Source organism: Stenella coeruleoalba, assembly GCF_951394435.1.
Source record: "Stenella coeruleoalba genome assembly, chromosome: X".
NCBI lineage: Eukaryota > Metazoa > Chordata > Mammalia > Artiodactyla > Delphinidae > Stenella > Stenella coeruleoalba.
The window spans coordinates 8,336,800-8,355,797 of record NC_137152.1 but is presented as its reverse complement, the minus strand read 5'-3'; the positions used below and the strand labels follow the sequence as shown (position 1 = coordinate 8,355,797).

The following is an 18,998-nucleotide window of genomic DNA, read 5'->3' as shown; positions in this document are numbered from 1 at the left end:
AAATACTCTGACTACTTTGAAACAAAGCATAAGATTAGAGACAAGTGTCATTAAGTAGGGGCAAAACACAGCTGTCCAGGTGATTGCGTAGAGATGACGACTTCCCCAAGCAGGACCCACGGCTCGGTTCTGCCCTGGGCACTGAGAGCACAAGTACACTTGGCTCCAACAAAAGTGGCAGCAGGAAGTAGCTGATGACTCAGTGTGCCGCACATCATTCTGTCCTTTTCATGCATAATGTTCTTCCTGAAACATTCTCTTCTCAGCATCCCCTACTACCTCCCCAAGCCAACCATATCCACTCACTTGGCCGAATTTCTATTCATTCCTAGTATTTTGAAATCACCATCAGTTCCTTTAAGAACCTCTCTTGGCCCCTCCCCAAAGGGACTGCATCCTCTGTGCTCCATAGCACCATGTATTTCGTCTTGTACCCCAGCTTTAATCATGAGTGCTTGCTTAATTACTTGACTCTCCTAATACAGGTATACCTTGGAGATATTGGAGGTTCAGTTTCAGATCACCACAATAAAGTGAATACTGTAATAAAACAAATCATGACTTTTTTGTTTTCCCTGTGCATATGAAAGTTGTGTCTACAGTAAACTGTAATCTATTAAGTGTGTAATAGCATTATGTCTAAAAAACAACGTACATACCTTAATTTAAAAATACCTTATTGCTTAAAAAACGCTAACCATCATCTGAGCCTTCAGTAAGCAGTAATCCTTCTGTAGTAGTGACATCAAAGATCATCACCACTCACAGATCACCATAACAAATATAATAATTTAAAAGCTTGAAGTATTGCAAGAATTACCACACGTGACACAGAGACATGAAGCGAGCAAATACTGTTGAAAAAATGGTGGCTATGGACTCGCGTGATGCAGGGTTGTCACAGACCTTCAATTTATAAAAAACGCTGTATCTGTGAAGCGCAGGAAAGCAAAGCATAATAAAGTGAGGTCTGCCTGTATAGTGTTAGCTCCATGAAGAGAGAGACTCAATCAGTCTTGCTCACCAGGATCTGGTACAGAGCCTACATATGAGAAACACCCAATAAATACTTAATTGAGTGAACAAATAATCTATGATAATTATTTAGAAAGCTTCCTGTTAAGGCTGTTATGAACAGTTGAGCAGGTTGTACACTGTACGACTCCCAGGGACACTATTCACTTCAAAGACTGTGAATGGCTCTCCCTGGAGTTGAACAGTGTACAACCAGTACAGCCTTACCTGATGGTCTTCCCATGTGCTATGTATCGCTCCCAAAGTTTTCTTTGTTGCGTTCGTTGAAACATAGACTTCTAGTGTTTAATAAAAGCCAGAAATTGCATTGTTAACCTGCATGTCCCGTGTAACTCAATAAAAATTCCTTGGAACAACTGCACATGACTTACAAATCTAACATTTGCATGGCCCTTCACAAGGATTAAAGTCTTGGGATCTGGTACAACAGGAAATTGTCATTAAAGAAGGCATTCTGGTGGTGGTGACAAGATATGTTCAGACAAAGAAAGTTAAGACAGCCTTGAGTGAATCAACATTCTTGCTGTTTACCTGCTTTATCCTGTTAAGAAAGAGCAATCCCCTTCATCTCCAACCTTTAAAAAATAAAAAGGGAAGAAAGATGGGGAGGAGTAAGAAGGAAGGAAGGAAAAGAAAGAGAAAAAAGAAGGGATGAGTTTTTGCAATACCCCAGAATAGAAGAACAAAAATGAAACCAGGATGAGAATGGAAAAGTTAAAATTTTAATACATGATTTTAGGTTATGATGCTATCAAAGTCAACTGCAAACATCATGCTGATTTCTCTGGTTTTGTTCAAACACAGGGCAGGTGTACATCTCACTGGCCCGAGTCAGTCAGCCATTGACGTTAAAGGCGTCACTGCCGAGGGATGGGCCAGGAGATAGCTATTGATAACGTAGGCTCCCAAAGTTACTCCCTGGCTAAGAACCTCAGAGTTTCTGTCATCTGATAAGCCCAGCATCTTGGGGCATAATACTTGCCAGCTGCTCTTAGCTTTACATATTGCAATCCCCAGGGATGCTTTCCTATAATCCAAAGTTATTGTATCTTTAAAAAATGTGTGCTTCCCTTAAGGAATGCTGATCCCTCTAGATTAATTAATAGCTCGTTAAGTATAACAGATGACTCGTCTGTCCGCAAAGGATAGGCTATATTGTCTTCTAGGTTGGCTTAAGGCCTTTGAATAGCTCTGGTGACTTTAGGACTTTGTTTCCCTGTTAATTCCATTCAGCTCTCACTAACTCCTGAGATCATTTTCCTACTCAAGGATTCAAACTGTCCTTTTTGGCTTTTGAAGATTCAAAAACAAATCATGATGGGATGTTTTGACAGTAGTCACTCGTTAAGTTGCTGAAGTGGTTTGGTCAAAAACACACAAATGTTTGTGCCAAAGCTAGTTTATAAAACCTCCTTCTTTTGGCCTATAGGAGAATGCCCATTCTCCTACACTGCCCTCTCTCTTTATACCCAACAGCCATCCTGCAGGCGTCTGCTTCTGTGAAGGAGGTATATTCCTGATGCTGGAAGCCTCTCTCTTCAGATGGGGCTGGAGCATTTGTATTTTTAACAAGGCTATTATGATATGCATAGCAACGCTGGAGACCCACACCTTAATTTATACCTCTCCCAATGTACCTATTTTTCTTATAACTGTGTCCTGGTCTTAACATTTTCTGTCGAATGTGACCCTGGAGAACACGAGCTACATTCTATGCATCTTGACTCTTCAGGTGGTACCCAAGGCAGTGCCTTGCCCAGAGCAGGCATTCAAGTTAACATTCATTGTGTTAAATTGTGTATATGCTTGAGAGATGTGTAGCTAAACAAATCAGGCCATGTTTGCACTGAATTTCAGGGAGAATTCTAACTCATCAACAAAGCAAAATTACTTACATCCTTGGCCATTTACCTTTGATTTTCCATATTCTATGAATTTGGGAATCCTTGGAAGTTGGGCCTTAGAGTAAGTTCTAGAGCAGCATTGTCCAATAGAACCGTCTAGGGTGATGGGAGTGTGCTAATCTGTGCTGTTCAATATGATAGCCACATATGACTAACTAGCAGTGGAAATGTGGCTTGTGTGGCTAAGGCACTGAATTTTAAATTTTCTTTAATTTTAATTGATTTTAATTTAAATAGCTTCATGTGGCTACCAGTTTCCTTATGGACAGAGACATTGTAGAGGATAAGTATATAGCCTTTGGCACTAAGATGATGAGCATTTTTATTCTCTCTTTTTTTCCTCCTCTACATAGTGTCTGGCACATTATTTATTTTTTCTTTGTTTTTTGTTAACCTGAACTGAAAATTTTTCACTCTTTTTCCTTCCTTCCCTTCACTCTCCTAGTTTTGTTTTTTGTTTGTGTTTTGGTTTTTAAAATTTTATTTTTTTTTACTCCATTTAAAAACTTACTTTCCTTCCTATGTCTTAGGTCTGTCCCATTGGTCTTGTTGGTGGCCCTCATGGGTAAAACAGAATGTGATCCAAGGTACAAGAATTCCCCCCTCCCTGAGCTTGATAGGATTTTAAGAATATACAACCTTCTTGGGTAAAGGAATCAGCATATTATACTCACTGCAGGGTCTGGTTGATTTCTACGTGGCTCTTCACTGTTCTCCACCTGGAGGCTTTGATCTCACATCTCGAGGTCACATATAGATCAGCCAAACATTTCAAGTGTCACTTCCTCTCCCTTTGGCCAAACCTGAGGCTTAACGCCCTTGCTAATTCAACTCTCCCACAAAGTGAGTCATCGTGCCAAGATAGGTACAGATATAGGCCCATCTGATTAAAAACTCAGCCATGCAGTTTAAAATGTCAGACCGTTAAAATGTAGAACTAAATGAAGCAAGTAATCCAGTGATTTCCTAGCCAGGAGTACCAGATGCGCACACCTGGACCCCGTTTGTAGACGTTGACAATGCTGCTCACATGTAATCCTTTCCAGCTGAGTCCTCTGGTAATGGGCTGTGTGGGGAGGTCTTTAGTTTAGATGGTTAACTTGAATGGCATCAAGAAGGAGGAGATCACATGGGTCTCGACTTTCAGGGATGTTTAATAGACACCATCTCCTCCTTCCAAATATGACTTAAGCGCTTTTGGGGGGAGCGGCATTTAGGGCAGTGGTTCTCAAAATTGAGTGTACCCTGGAGGGCTTGTTAAAGACACATGTTGGACCCCTCCCCCAGAGTTTCTGGTTAGGGGGAGGTGCCGAGAATTTGCATTTCTAACAAGCTCCCCAGTGATGTTGCTGGTCCAGGGACCACACTTTGAGAAACTCTCTCTTAAGGGATATAATATACAGCCACCATAAATCCTGAATTTTCCAGGATGGTTCCAACACATTGTCATTTTCTTCCTTCCTGCAAAGCTGATTTTTTAAAAACCTGTGGCTTAATTTGTGTACATTTGTCAGATGTTTTATGAACATGCACATAGAAATTAATTCATTTGACAAGCGTTTCCACTATATGCCAGACACTATGCTAATTTCTGGGGCTACAGATGTGAACCAGCCAGACGAGCTCCTACAGAGACTGTGGTAGTGGGTGAGGGCAGAGAGTGCCCTGTAAAGTAAACAGGTAGATACAGTAGTGGTAAGGTGCTGGGAGGGATGGGGCACCATGAGTTACTTCACCACCTGAAGGATACATGATGTAAATTTGGATGCTTGGGGGGTTCTTCCTGGGGGAGGCAGGATTTAAGTTGAGATCTAGTGAATGGTAAGTAATTAGGTGGGTGTAAAAGATGAGGTGGGAGGAAAGGAGAGAGAATGACAATATGGAGGACTGAGCTACATGGTGATGTTCTGTAGGAGGTGAAAGAATTTCAGTGTGGCTGGAGCACAGAGTTTGAGAAAAGAGGGTATTACATGAGTTGGAGGGCTAAGCAGACTCAGGACCACACCAGGCCTTATCAGCAATGGTAAAGGATTTGGATTCTTACAGCCTCAAGCCAAACTTCCTGTCTGTCAGATCCTTCATCACCTTTTTCACTTCGGGAAATACGGTCACTCAGAAATAAAAGAAAAGCAAAGATGAATTTTATTTTATAAAAATGGCCTGATACATTTAGATCATAAAAGGACAACCGATGCTGCAATCAAAATGCAATCTTAACTGATCTCCCACATCCTCCATAGAACTTTGTTTGGAAGGGTTGAATGTCCCCTGCCCCAAGATGGAAACTTTTCTGCTCTTTCTTAGGTAACATGTAGCTCGTACGGTTATAGAGAGTTGCAAACACTCTTGGTTCACAAGTCAGTGTCGAGTCCAGGATAGTAATGAGAACTCTGAACTTGATTTAAAGGCAGCACTTCATCACTTCCCCAGGCTTGAAGCCTCCAGTGGAGAAAGGAGGCATGGACTTGGATTTTTCCTCTTGCCCAGTCCTCCAGCCTGTTGACCAGATGGCTCAAGCGTCTACACATAGGGAGGAGTCGGAAAGGGCAGACGGAACGAATGGCGTTGGTCCCTTCTGAGCTGGCTTTGCTTTTGCCGTGATTGACAGTTGTTTCAAGCTGTTTTTGTTTGTTTGTTTGTTTTTCATGTGGGCCTTTTTGAGGGCTCCTTGGAGGATCTCTATTTGAACCCTCTGACCTTGGTGCCCTTGAGCTAGGCAGGTGCGTCTCTCTTTTGTTTGGTCACTTGTATCATCTTCCGCCACCCATGTGTAGCAGATCCTCATGGTGTCTTTCACTGTGTGCTCTTAGTCTAACTGATCTCCGTGTAGCTGGGATGAACATTCGGTGCATTCTGCCAGCTTGCAGCATCTCCATCTCAGCATCTCTTTGTTGGGATGGTGGGAGCTCTCTCCAAAGCAGGGGGAGACTCTTCAGGTGTTAAACAACCACTGCTCTGAAGTGTGAGGGGGATGTTAATGCTCCCAGGGTCATGTTAATGACCCTGATAAGAGGGGCAGTGAGAGTCCATAGACAGATAACCTTATTTCCATTTCATTTGATGTGACATTTCTGAGGTCTGTTTTACTGGCTCTTCAGGTGGTTTTGATTGGGCTTGAGCCCCAGTTTCCCACACTCTATTAAATCAGTAACTCAGTCTTTTGTGGCTTTTTCTCCCTTCCTGTCTCACTCTCCTTGTTCCGTCAGTTCTATTTCAAATATCACGTGCCACATTCACTCAAGTCATCATCTCAGGCTCTGTTCTTAGGAGAACCCCACAGTGAGATATCCTGATGATCCAGGTTATCATTGCTGGGATCCTTCTATCCTACAGGAAGGTCAATCAGATAGGACCCCAAACCATACACCACTTACTGTGTCTCCTGTGTTGCCCATATCCTGGCCAAAATAATCATTAATACATTACTTGACCTGTAAAACTCTGGACTGTGCCAATTGGGCAATCCTGCTCTGCTTCCACAGTCCAGCCTTAGCTTTCTTATCTGGTAATTATTTCTCCTTAATCCTTGTAATAAGACCAGGAGTCTTATTCCATGGAGACATTGAACTAGAGAGGCTTCAGAATGCGGGAGGATGGGGGGCGGGGGGGGGGGGAACACGTGACACATCTTAAGGTGGAGGTGAGGGTGAAATGCAAGTGTGCATAAAAAGTTATGGAAACTTCATTCCACGCCCCCACCCGGCCTCCTGCCCCTGTATGGCTCTCAGAATATCAGGGCCAAGTTGAAAACCCAAGACAGAGAACTGGAGGTCCAGTGAAGAAGCTATTGGCCATCCAGTTGCCCTACAGGAAGCCCACTAGTTGGCAAGACCATCACCGTTCCCCCGTGCCACACACAGAACATTCAGTCAGATTTCTAGTGCTTCAATCTAAAGAAACAGGGCTACCCTGGATCATAAGACATTGAGGAATAGCTTTCAATACACACATACAAAAAGGAAATAAATGATATAAGAAGCAGGAAAATAATTTTAAAAGCTATAATTCTTATCCTCAGAGATAAGGAAAATATTGAATCAAACACGAACTACATACTATAAAAGAAGAAGAATCAAAGGAAAGTACTCTTGGAAATTAAAAATATGATAGCTCCCTCTCTCTCCCCTCCAATGTTTTTAATAGAACGGTTGGAAGAAATTTTCAAATAAATACCGCTAGAAGTGGAAAAGAAAAAAGTCAGAGATACAAAGTGGAAAAGAAAAAAGTCAGAGATACAAAGTGAAAAAAAAGATTAAAAAGTAGAAGGTTAATCTGGGAAGTCTAGTATCTTACTGATCAACATTCTAGAAATTGAGAGCAGAGAAAGCAGTTGGCAGAATATTTCAGAGAAATGTATCAGTCAGGGAGCACTGAGTGTTATGACAGATAAGGTCTAAACGTCAGTGACTTAATAAAACTAAAGTGACATTTCTCGCTCACACAACAGGTAAACATTCCTGGTTACTGGTTACCAACTGCTTCTTCCCCGTGATGACTAAGGGACCCATGAGCCTTCTATCTTGTGGCTCTGCCATCCCAGCACCTTGATATTTGCACCTTCATATTCACTGGCAAGTGGAGGAAAAGAGAATAGAGCAATCTGCCGACTTCCTCATTACACTGGCCCAGAGTACCACATGTCACTCTTCTCCCACTTCACTGGGGAGAACTTATCATCTGGCCACCTGGATGCAAGGAGGGGGCTGGACTCTGGAGAGGGAAAAACAAAACTCTGTTTTCTATCTTAGTCCATTCAGGTTGCTATAACAAAAAATACCATAGAATGGGTGATTTATAAACAGCAGAAATGTATTGCTCACGGTTCTGGAGGCTAGAAGTCCAAGATCAGGGTTACCGGTATGGTCAAGTTCTGTTGAAGGCCCTCTTCCGGGTTGCAGACTACCAACTGTTTGCTATGTCCTTCCATGGTGGAAGGGGCTAGCAAGTGCCCTGGAGCCTCTTTTACATACAGGCACGAATCCCATTCACGAAGACTCCACCCTCGTGACCTAATCACGTCCCGAAGCCCCTACCTCCTCATACGATCACCTTGGGGTTAGGATTTCAACCCATGAATTTTGAGGGGATGCAAACATTCAGACCATAACAAAGGGGAAAAACAACATTCCAATGGGAGTTTAGGTGTCTCTGCCACACAACTCAAGAAAAATTTCTAGGACTCAAGTACATAAATAACCATCTTGAAAAGACCCGCCAAGAGCATAATTCGAGGAATTTAAAAACCCCACATCATGGTACGTCAGTTATGAAATTGCAGAATGTAAATAAGATCCTAAAATATTCCATGGGAAAAAATCAGGTCCTATATGAAAGATCAGGAATGAAAACTATTTTGGACTTAGTAACTCTGTTAACTGGAAGAAAATGGAGCAGTGACTTCCAAAACTTCTGGGGGAAGATAATTTCCAACCGAGAATGCTGTACTAGCTAAACTCATCATTTTATGAGAGTAAACTCATCATTTTATGAGAGCAAAACAGACATATTTAAAGGTTTTTCTAGTGCATCTTAGGAAGTTCCTGGAGCATGGGCCATACTATAGTGAACCAAGAAAGAAGAACTCAAGTCCTGAAAACGAGAGATGCAGCACGGGAAAGAGGAGAAGGTTGATGGGAAAGAGAAGTTTCAAGAAGACAACTGTCAGAAGTCCAAGAAAGTAACTGGTCCTAATGGAAAAAGAAGATGAAGAGTATAAGAAGAAAGTCAGGAAGGAGAAAAGGGTATAGGGACTGAGAGATTTGATCACATAGAAATCTGCATTGCCATAATCTTTTAAAGTATTGGAAGAATTGACCATAAGTAAAAAGACAATGAAGCAAAGGAAAATGAGACAGTTATTAGCACCAGAAAATAAAGTTTACAAGAAAGTTAATTTAATCATGGTAAACAATTGGCTTATATTTACCCAATAATGTTCAATAACAATGTAGCAGAAAGTTACCATCTCCCCATATTTGGATAGTAGGTTGAGGTGAAGCGGGTGTAAGAGAACTGCATAATTACATATCAAAATGGCTAATAAATAGACGATGTCACTCTTTAAAAAAACTGGTTCTGTTATGAAACAAACTTCAAGATGCTTTTGGATTTCGGAGCTTGTTATCTTACATAAACTATTTCCTCCAAGTGTTTCCAAAACATACTTAAGAGAAGTTTAGATTTTCCATCTAGATGACCCAGTAAGTTCACGCTTTGGTGTACAGTTTCTGCTCCCAGCACATGACAATGAGATATCAAAAAGATTTTTTTTAGAGAGCATGTAATTAAACGGTTCTGTGGTCCAGAAATACAACAGAAGAGCAAAATGGCAGGCAGTGGTGAAGCAAGCGACCTCTTGGAATCTGAGTCTGATAGCAGGTAGTTGGACTTCTGCAAAGTAGGAGCAACTAAAGTACTCTCTGATTCTCCATCTCCACTCGAGATGCACTAGGATAGGCTCATTACTTAAAGCTGGGGCTGAGATGGGACTTCCTTTTACCTCACGAATGAAAGGAGGCTGAGAAACCTGCTGCCACTCACTGCCCGGGACCATGCTCACAATTCGTTACCTATGGGCCAAGCCTGTGGGAAACCTCAGGCGTAGTTGGTTAACTAGGAGCTTAACCAAATCACCAAATGGCTTGGGACCCAGGTCTGTGATAACTCTTGCTTAGTGCGAAGAGCAGAGACCCTGAATTACATTTTAAACCTGGTTCTAGAATTGGCGTCTAGGGTCTGGAGAAAGAAACAACAAAATTACTAGAAAGAGATGGGTGATCATTGAAAGAGAGAGAAAGAGAAATAAAGCAAGACTTTCCTCTTCAAATGATCTTACAAACCAAAATGCAAAAACAAGTGAAGAAATCTAATGCAAGAAACATAGCCAGAAATATTGATAAGTAAATAATTAGTTGTTCTTCCCACTTAAAATTAATTTATAGAGGAAACTGACAAAGACTTTAAAATACATGGGTTTTGTTTCCAAGAAGATGCAGTAGACATACTTTTCCCTATTTCTCCAAGTAGGTAGAACTAAAAGCTCTGAACACAATACATAAAACAAGCATAATGCTTAGAAAGGTGTAGAAAAGAAGGCAGACCCACTAGGGATCTTGGAACCTGAGGTTTCCTTTGTATATCATATGCCCCAGACTGGATACCTGGAAATGCTAACAGGCACAGACAAACAAACAAACAAACACACAAAAAAACCCAAACACCTGAGAAAAGCCATCTCTCTCTAGCTAAAGGATCAGGAAGAGGACAGACTAGCAACATAAAGAACTTTTAGATACTAACCACTCTAGTGAAACACCACAGAGAAGACTGGAGGTGCATGACCACCCTTGCCAGCAAACACCAGGTGCAGAGCTTAGACTTCCACCCTCTCGAGACTGGGACGAGGTACCTCAACCCCCTAACTGGTCGAAATGGTGTCAGATTAGAGGAAATGACTGTTACAATAGCTTAAATATGTCTAAATCGGAGAAAGACAAGTCCTCAATTTAAAAGAATGCCCCCCATGCTAAGGAGGTTAAATGAAAATAAATCTACACCTAGACACATAGTAATGAAACTACAGAACATGAAGGGTAGTATACAAAAGGTCTTAAGAGCTGCCAGAGAGAGAAAGACAGAGAATGGACTGTTGTCAGGTAGACTCCCAGGACATTTCTTCATAATTGGAAATAGATGCTAGAAGATAATGTAAGATTAATAGTCTCAAAGTGCTGATGGTAAATGTCAACCTAGGGTTTTATACTCAGTTAACTGTCATTCAAGAGCAAAAGCAAAATAAAGACGTTTTCAGTTTCACAAAGACTAAGTGAATTTACCCTCAAGAGACCCTCACTAAAGTACCAAGGAATGAGGGGCTTCTGCACGAAGAAATGTAAACCCAGGAGGAAATGTGGGATACAAGAAAAAAAGGGGAGCATAAAATTAATAAAATATGTAAATGGACATAACTCTGACAAGAAATAAGTTTATTTTTTGAAAGAGAACAAAGTAAAATTACGAACAATAATAAAAAGAGAGGGTGTGGAATTTTCCATGGAATTTACGGCATTAAAGTACTTGCTTTGCCCTGGAAAAGAGTGGGACCGTCAAATAACCTTAAAGTTGTTAGAAAATTGTAGAATTGCAATGTATGTTAACATGAAGAGCCACTGAAGTAATATAAATGCAAACGATATCTTTTTAAAAGAAGAACAGAAAAAGTTATTAATCCAACAGAAGTCAAAAAAGGAAAACAATTAGTAGCAGAGAATAAAGAAAAAAGTAAAAGGTTACAGAAATTTTAACTTGTCAGTAAGAATAAATGCAAAAAGATTAATATATTTATTAACCATGAAGATTATCAGATTGGATAGATAATAAAATATATGCTGCTCACAAGAGAAACATAAAACAAAGTGATACAAAATATTTTAAAATAAAGGATTAAAAAAGGATATTCAGGGAAATATCAAATCTCACATACGTGTGCACACAAACAAAACAGACATACTGATGTATTATAAAATAGAATTAAAGAAAAATGTATTAAAAAGGGAAAAGGTATTAAAAATGGAATGAGTAAGGAAAAAGTAATCTAGTAAGAGTATTACAGGGTTTTAGTATTGGTAAAATGTATTTGACTAGGAGTTGATCATATTAAGAATCTCAAGGATTTCTGTACATTTTAAGTATTTTATTTTTTTTAATTTTTTACAGGTGTACAACAGAGTGATTCCCAATTTTTAAAGGTTATACTCCACTTACGGTTTTTATAAAATATTGGCTATATTCCCTGGGTTGTACAATATGTCCTCGTAGCTTATTTTATACATAGTAGTTTGTACCTCTTAATACCCTATCCTAAGTATTTTATTAACAAGTTAAAATAATTTTAAAAAGAAAAGAAATTGATATACTAAGAAGCACAATATTTAAAAAGAGGTAGTACAGTGAGTAATTTACAAAGGGTAAGAGCATGTTTCTGTCTATTTTACAATTTCCTGGTTTTCAAAAAACAAGGTGATCAGGCTTAATAGTGACGATGCGTTTAGGTTTCTTAAGCTCTTATTCTCAGTTTTTATTGTCTATAGAGAAATATGAACCCCTGAGAAGAACAACTCAGTTTTTTAAAGGCTCCAAATAAAATATTAGAAGATGTGACTCTTAGAATCGGGAAGATAATTAAAAAGCTACTTACGACATAATTGATAAATAAATATTTATCTTGTACAAATATTAAAGGTAAAAGTTAGTTTGACCTGGGAGTTGGATATAGTATCAAGGATCACATTTTCAAGGATAAATTTCAGAAATGATATGGCAGGAAATTGCCTCTGTGGGGATGGATGATTCCATTAATAGCCATCCTCCCCTTTTCTAAGAAGGATGCTGGTACTCCAGTCATGTCTATGCTCACATCCCCCATCTACAGCTGTAGGTCTTGAAAATAACCGAAGAATTATTTGTCACAGTAATAATTATTATTATTCAACAAGAAGAATTATTGTTCTTGTTGATTATTTGTCACAAAGTTTTTACAACTTGTCATTTTCATATCTAAAATGTCACACATTATTGGCCCTTACATGTTAATTTTGTGCAGGTTTGATTGCTTTACAAAGCTCCTGTCAGTGTTAACGTGGCCTTAAAAACAGATATTATCATTCTAAATGTCCCACTGATAGCAGGGTGGCTAAGTAAATTGAGGCGATGTCACTTGAATATCCAACCTAGCAATTACAAAGGAGAGTTAGCAAACAGAGAACCGTGTTGATAGGATAACATGGAATGAAAGACATTTGGGGAAGAATTCTGTACACTCTCTGACTGTCAGTTTGCAGAATGCGATACGTATATTAAAAGAGAATAAAAAGCTACTGCAATTGGGCAGTGAGATTATAAATGATTTTCTCCTCTCTTCCAAAATTGTTCATGTAACCATTACTTTTATAATTAAATTGTTACTTTTATAAGTCCAATATTATTATATTTTAAAATAACTTAGAATAATTTGAATGAGTGGGAAAAGACAAACTTTGAGAAGCTGAAAAATATATCAAAGAAAGGAGAATGAAAAGAGCCTTAAAAAGGAGGTTCACAGTGGCACATTCAGCAGTAAAAAGAGTTAGGGGGGTTCAGGCCAAGCAACAAATCAAATACCAATGCCCAGAAGAAAAACAACACTCGAGACTTAAGCACTTCAGATTTTTTATTAGCTCTTAGTAAATAAAGTAAGATTAAAGGAAAGCATTGCAGACAGCCAAGAGATCTTCACTCTTCAACCTCCTCTTGTCTTGGCGCTAAGCACGAAGGAATTAAATAGAGACCATATGTTCTTTTCTTTCACCTGGTCAGCAGGCTGTAGGGTTTTGAAGGAGAATAAAATAAGGACAAGTTTCCAGAGCATTCAGGTGTACGGCTCAGCATGGGGAGCTGAGCTTTGCTTTCACTCTAAGTGGTCACTTAACGCAACCAAGAGAAGCCAGTGCTAGAACAGAATTCTGCACAGCTTGATTTCTCACAGGGCTTAAGAATTCTAGTCATGAATGCCTGCAGCGCTGGCTTGGCCTTTGTCTCTCTTCAAAGCATGTTATGCATTCCTACCTTTGACTTCACGAAACCTCCATTCTGCCCCAGAATGTTTCTTTGAAAAATACCAATCAAATTGATAAAATTTGAGCCAAACTGTTTAAGAAAAGAGGGAGAACTCACAAATGAACAGTATCCCGGATAAAAGAGGAGGCATCATTTAAGATCCTAAGAAAAAAAAAAAAAAAAAAAGATCCACCAAAAGGGTTTATACTAATAAATTTGATAACGTAAATGCAATGAAAAATACTGAACATAACACATAACACTCAAGCTCACCCATGAAGAAATGGGTAACGTGAATAATCCTATACTAAATAATGAAATTAAATTTGTATTTAAACACCTTCCAACAAAGAAAACTCTGGGCTCTGCTGACTTCACCAGCAAAATTTATGAACATCGAAAGAAGAAATAACACAATTTTGTATAAACTCATCCTGAAAATAGAGGAAGATGAAACACATTCCTACTCAAATTATGAGGCGAGTGTTACCCTGAAACCAAGACCAGACAAAGACATTTAAAGGAGAGAAAATAACAGACCAATATCCCTCATGGGCATAAACATAAAAATTCTTAACAAAATATTAGCAAATAAAATGCGTGAAAAAAAATAAGTTATGACCAAATAGGACTTATGTTAGGAACGCAAGATTGGTTTAACATTCAAACATCAATGAAATTCATCATGCTCATCTCAATAAATGCAGAAAAATCATTCGACAAAATTCAGCGTCTATTCATCATGAAAAAAAAAGTACTTCCTCATTCTGATAAAGGGCATCAACAGAAACATCCATCATACTTTACTGTTAAAGACTGAATATTTTCTCCCCAAGATATAGGAATAAGGCAAGGATGTTTATTCTCAGTACTTCTAGTCGATATGAATTCCTAGCCAGTGAAATAAGGCAGTTTTTTAAAAAAGGGACATATTAGAAAGGAATAAGTAAAACCGTCTTTTTCAGCAACATGATTGTAGAAAATCTCAAAGAATCTACAAAAAATCTATTAGAACTAATAAATGAGTTTAGGTAGTTCTCAGGATATGAGATAAATTGCTGGTTGGAATATAAAATGGTTACCACACCAGTGTAGATAAAGGATAACCATACACTTATTTTATAATTCAGCAGCCCCACTCCATACTTACCCAGTAAAAATGAAGACATCTCTTGATCTGTGGACACCAAAAAACTGAAAGTAATTAGCATTTCTATTCATAATCACTTACAATTGGAAGCAACTCACGTGTTCATCATTGGTGAACGGATACAGAAGTGGTAGTACATCCATAAAATAGAATACTGCTCAGCAATAAAAAGGAAGAAACTATTGATACTCATCACAACCCTCCCAAACTCATTCTACGAGGCCACCATCACCCTGGTACCAAAACCAGACAAAGACGTCACAAAGAAAGAAAACCACAGGCCAATATCACTGATGAACACAGATGCAAAAATCCTCAACAGAATACTAGCAAACAGAATCCAACAGCACGTTAAACGGATCATGCACCATGATCAAGTGGGGTTTATCCCAGGAATGCAAGGATTCTTCAATATACGCAAATCAATCAACGTGATACACCGTATTAACAAATTGAAGGAGAAGAACCATACGATCATCTCAATAGATGCAGGAAAAGCTTTCGACAAAGTTCAACACCCATTTATGATAAAAACCCTCCGGAAAGTAGACATAGAGGGAACTTACCTCAACATAATAAAGGTCATATATGACAAAGCCACATCCAACATCGTTCTCAATGGTGAAAAACTGAAACCATTTCCTCTAAGATCAGGAACAAGGCAAGGTTGTCCACTCTCATTTTAAATTTTTAAACATCTCCCACTTGAAGGAAGATCTTCACTTGGTCCCATTTTCACCCCTAACTCCCAGCAACACGTCTTTGCCCCTTTATACACATTGTCTTCACTTCAGCCTCTCCAGAGCTCTTCTGCACCCATTCTAATCAATCTATTTAAATGCCTCTTGTCAAAGTCACAAATGATGTCAGTGTTTTCAAATCCAGTAGGCAGTTCTCTGTCCATAATTTATCTCAAAGCACCATTCACTTCAGTTGATCACTTATTCCTTGAGCTTCTAGGATACCACACTTTTCCTAGTTCTTCTTTTCCTCACTACCTGACCCTTCTCAATCTCCTTCCTGGACATCTAAGTATTGGGGTGCCTAAGGACTCATCCCAGGCATTGTTCCTCTTCTCTCCCCTGGTGGCCTCGCCCAATTCCAAAACTGTAAATACCGCCTATACACCAATGACTCCCTAAAGCAGATATAGCAAATGGACTTATTCAACACTCATTCCAAACTCCTCTAGCTTGCCTTCCATTAATGGAGAGCTTGTAAAGCTAAAATTGTACGTTTTTCTTGTAGCTAGAATGGAGACATGTGACCAAAGTTCTATGACTCAAATGCACAGAAGTGCAAGATTCGGGTGCAGTCATGCCTAGGAGAGACAGGGTCACCTTTCATGGTGGCTGAGGTGTCTGCTGTGTCTGAGGCAAGTCAGATAGATTTCCAATGTCCAGTTCCTAACATCACAGTGGGTAGTAGCAACAGTGGTGTTTCCATTAGAACTTGCCCCTGCTGTGGTTAGACATTTGCCCTGGCTACATTGTTTCTGGCTGCATAACAACCAAGTGTCGTTCCATCTCACCCCAAAATCCTTGGAGCTATGTAACATCCCTTTTCTATTTAAACTGGCAAGAGTGGATTCTGTCGTCTGCAATTAAGAACTCTGTGCAATACCACTCCCGTGTTTTTATTTCCAGCCAAGCACCTAACTTTAGATTCATATTTCCAGATGGCTACTTGACATCTGTGCTTGGATATCTAACAAGTTCCTTAATGTTACCATGTCAAAAAATGAATTTTTGATATCCCCCCAAACTGGCTACTTCCCTAAATTCCTCAACTCAGTAATTCATGCCATAAAACTTGGGTTGGTTTGTTTTTTTAAGTTACTTTTTTTTATTATTATTTTTGGCTGCGTTGAGTCTTCGTTGCTGCACGCAGGCTTTCTCTAGTTGCGGCGAGCGGGGGCTACTCTTCGTTGCGGTGCGCGGGCTTCTCGTTACGGTGGCTTCCCTTGTTGCGGAACACGGGCTCTAGGCACACGGGCTTCAGTAGTTGTGGCGCATGGGCTTAGTTGCTCCATGGCATGTGGGATCTTCCCGGACCAGGGCTCGAACCCGTGTCCCCTGCATTGGCAGGCGGATTCTTAACCACTGCGCACCAGGGGAGTCCCTAAGTTACTTCTTATAGTGAATTCATCTACAGCTCTGTTGGCTCAGTCTTCACAATGTATCTCTAATCTGACCACTTCTCATAGTCTCCATCCCTGCCACCAGAGTCTGATGTAATAGATTTCTAAATGATATCCCTGCTTCTACCCTAGACCCACCATAGTCTGTTCTCTTCATAGCAGTGGAGGGATCCTGTAAGTCCTCTTTTATCCATATTCTGTTGCTTTACTCATCAGTGTTTTCCATGCGACGTTCACAGAGTGAATCATCTGACTCCTGAATTTGGTTGCTCTTAGATTACTGCTGACTTTAAGAGTAGGATATTCATAAGAATATTACTTTCAAAGGAGGGAAGTTACATGAAGAATGATGACCTCAGTCCATCAGAACATCCCTGGCTCATCTCAATACTTCTATCTGTATTTAGTGAAGAAACCATATTTTTAGATCCCCACGCTCCAAACTTCGGAGTCCTTTGGCTTCCATTTCCTTTGTAATGGTCACTTCCTCTTTCAAAACCTTATTTATTTTTTATTTAAAATAGTTCTCCTTTTTGTTCCTTTGTTCCTCATTCACGTTGCCATTATTCTGCTGATGTACTCTATTGATCCATAGGAAGAATATAAAATAATTTTGGTACTACCTCCGTGCCTTCAGGTTTTCCCTTCTCCAGTCTTTCTAGCACAGTGTCACATGATGATATTTCTAAGTAATTGTTTTGGTCATGTCATTCTCGTACTCAAAAAAAAATATTTGTCTCCAAACTCTTTAGTTTGGCTACCAAGGTGCTCCACAGTAATTGACCCAACCATCCATCCAGGCAACCAACCAGCCATCCAAGGGGGGTGCTATAGGAAAATGATGAGCTGTACATAGCACCTGTAAACCAGGCAGTAGGTCATGAATGGTACAAAGCCAGTACCGTGAAACAGCTCAAAAGACAGTGGGATCATCCTTTGGAATGGTCACGGAGGCCACATAGGTGCTGTGGTTTGGGGATTTGGGGACAAACACGGAGGTCATGAGGCAAGGCTAGATGTGAGTTCACAGAATGGATCCTAGCCTGTATTGCCTGTGGTTCAGGGCTCTTGCTAGGGGGATGTTAGGAACAAGGTTAGACTGGGGGCTTCCTAGGCTAATCCATAAACTCTGTGAAGATAAGCATCACGCACAGATCATGTCTAGCGCCACCTAGTGTCCAGCACCACTCTTTTATAGAGTAGTTGACTGTGGAATGTATCAATGAATAAGTCATTCAAAAGACAGAAGATAGATACTTGTCTTGCTGGTTATAAAATGGTGGTTCTCAACAGGGGATGATTTTGTCCCCCAAGGGACATTTTGCAGTTTCTGGAGATATCTGTGATTGTCACGACTGGGGTGGGGGCGGGTATTGACATCTAGTGGGTAGAGGCCAGGGACGCTGCTAAACATCCTATGATGCACAGGACGGCTCCCACAACAAAGAATGATCCTGCCCCAGATCTTCGTAGTGCCAAGGAGATTGAAAAACTCTGGTTATAAAACATTACTATCTTTTTCTCTTTCATCTGGTAGTAGAAAGAAAGGAAGAAAACCACAATTCTAATAGGTAGAATCAAGCGATGACTTTGCCAACATGTTTAAGGAATTTGATCAGTAACATCATATTCTGTTAGCTTTGGCAAATGGGTCCATTACGCTAATGAAAAGCCTGGCATTGTCCTTCCACTGGTGAAGGTCTAAAAAGACAATCTAAGTTCCAAATAGAGAACTTGGCAGAAACCAAATGTAACTGTGACAGAGCACAAGGCCCTGGGGGAGACCTGCCTTAAGCAGAAACTTAGAAACTTAGATCTTCAGGTTCTAATGGTGACTAATTGAATCCATGAGAGGCTATGTATGTATGAGTGTCGAGTCCCCTAGTGCTTAAAATGTTACGTCTTCTAGAGTTGGCTTGAAAATGAAACTAGGCGTTTTTGAAGATGGAAGCAATGCAGTGGGCTAACTTTATGAAATTGAACAGTGAACACAAATGCTAATGTTTACTTTTTAGCTACCATGGAAGGCAACTATATGGACTGCTAAATTGCACCATGGTTCAATAAGAGAGGTGTATGTTCTCCATGATGAAAACTCATCTTTGTCCTTATGAAGGGCACATTCCCCATCATGATGACTCAGTGTTATTAAATATTCTGCCAATTGTCGGGATAC

General features: G+C 39.9%; 1 protein-coding gene across 4 annotated transcripts in view; it reads left to right on the top strand.

Moving 5' to 3' along the window:
- Positions 1–18,998, top strand: part of MID1 (midline 1) — a 654,655-nt gene that overhangs the window by 184,152 nt on the left and 451,505 nt on the right. The gene's annotated exons all lie outside the window — the stretch shown is intronic.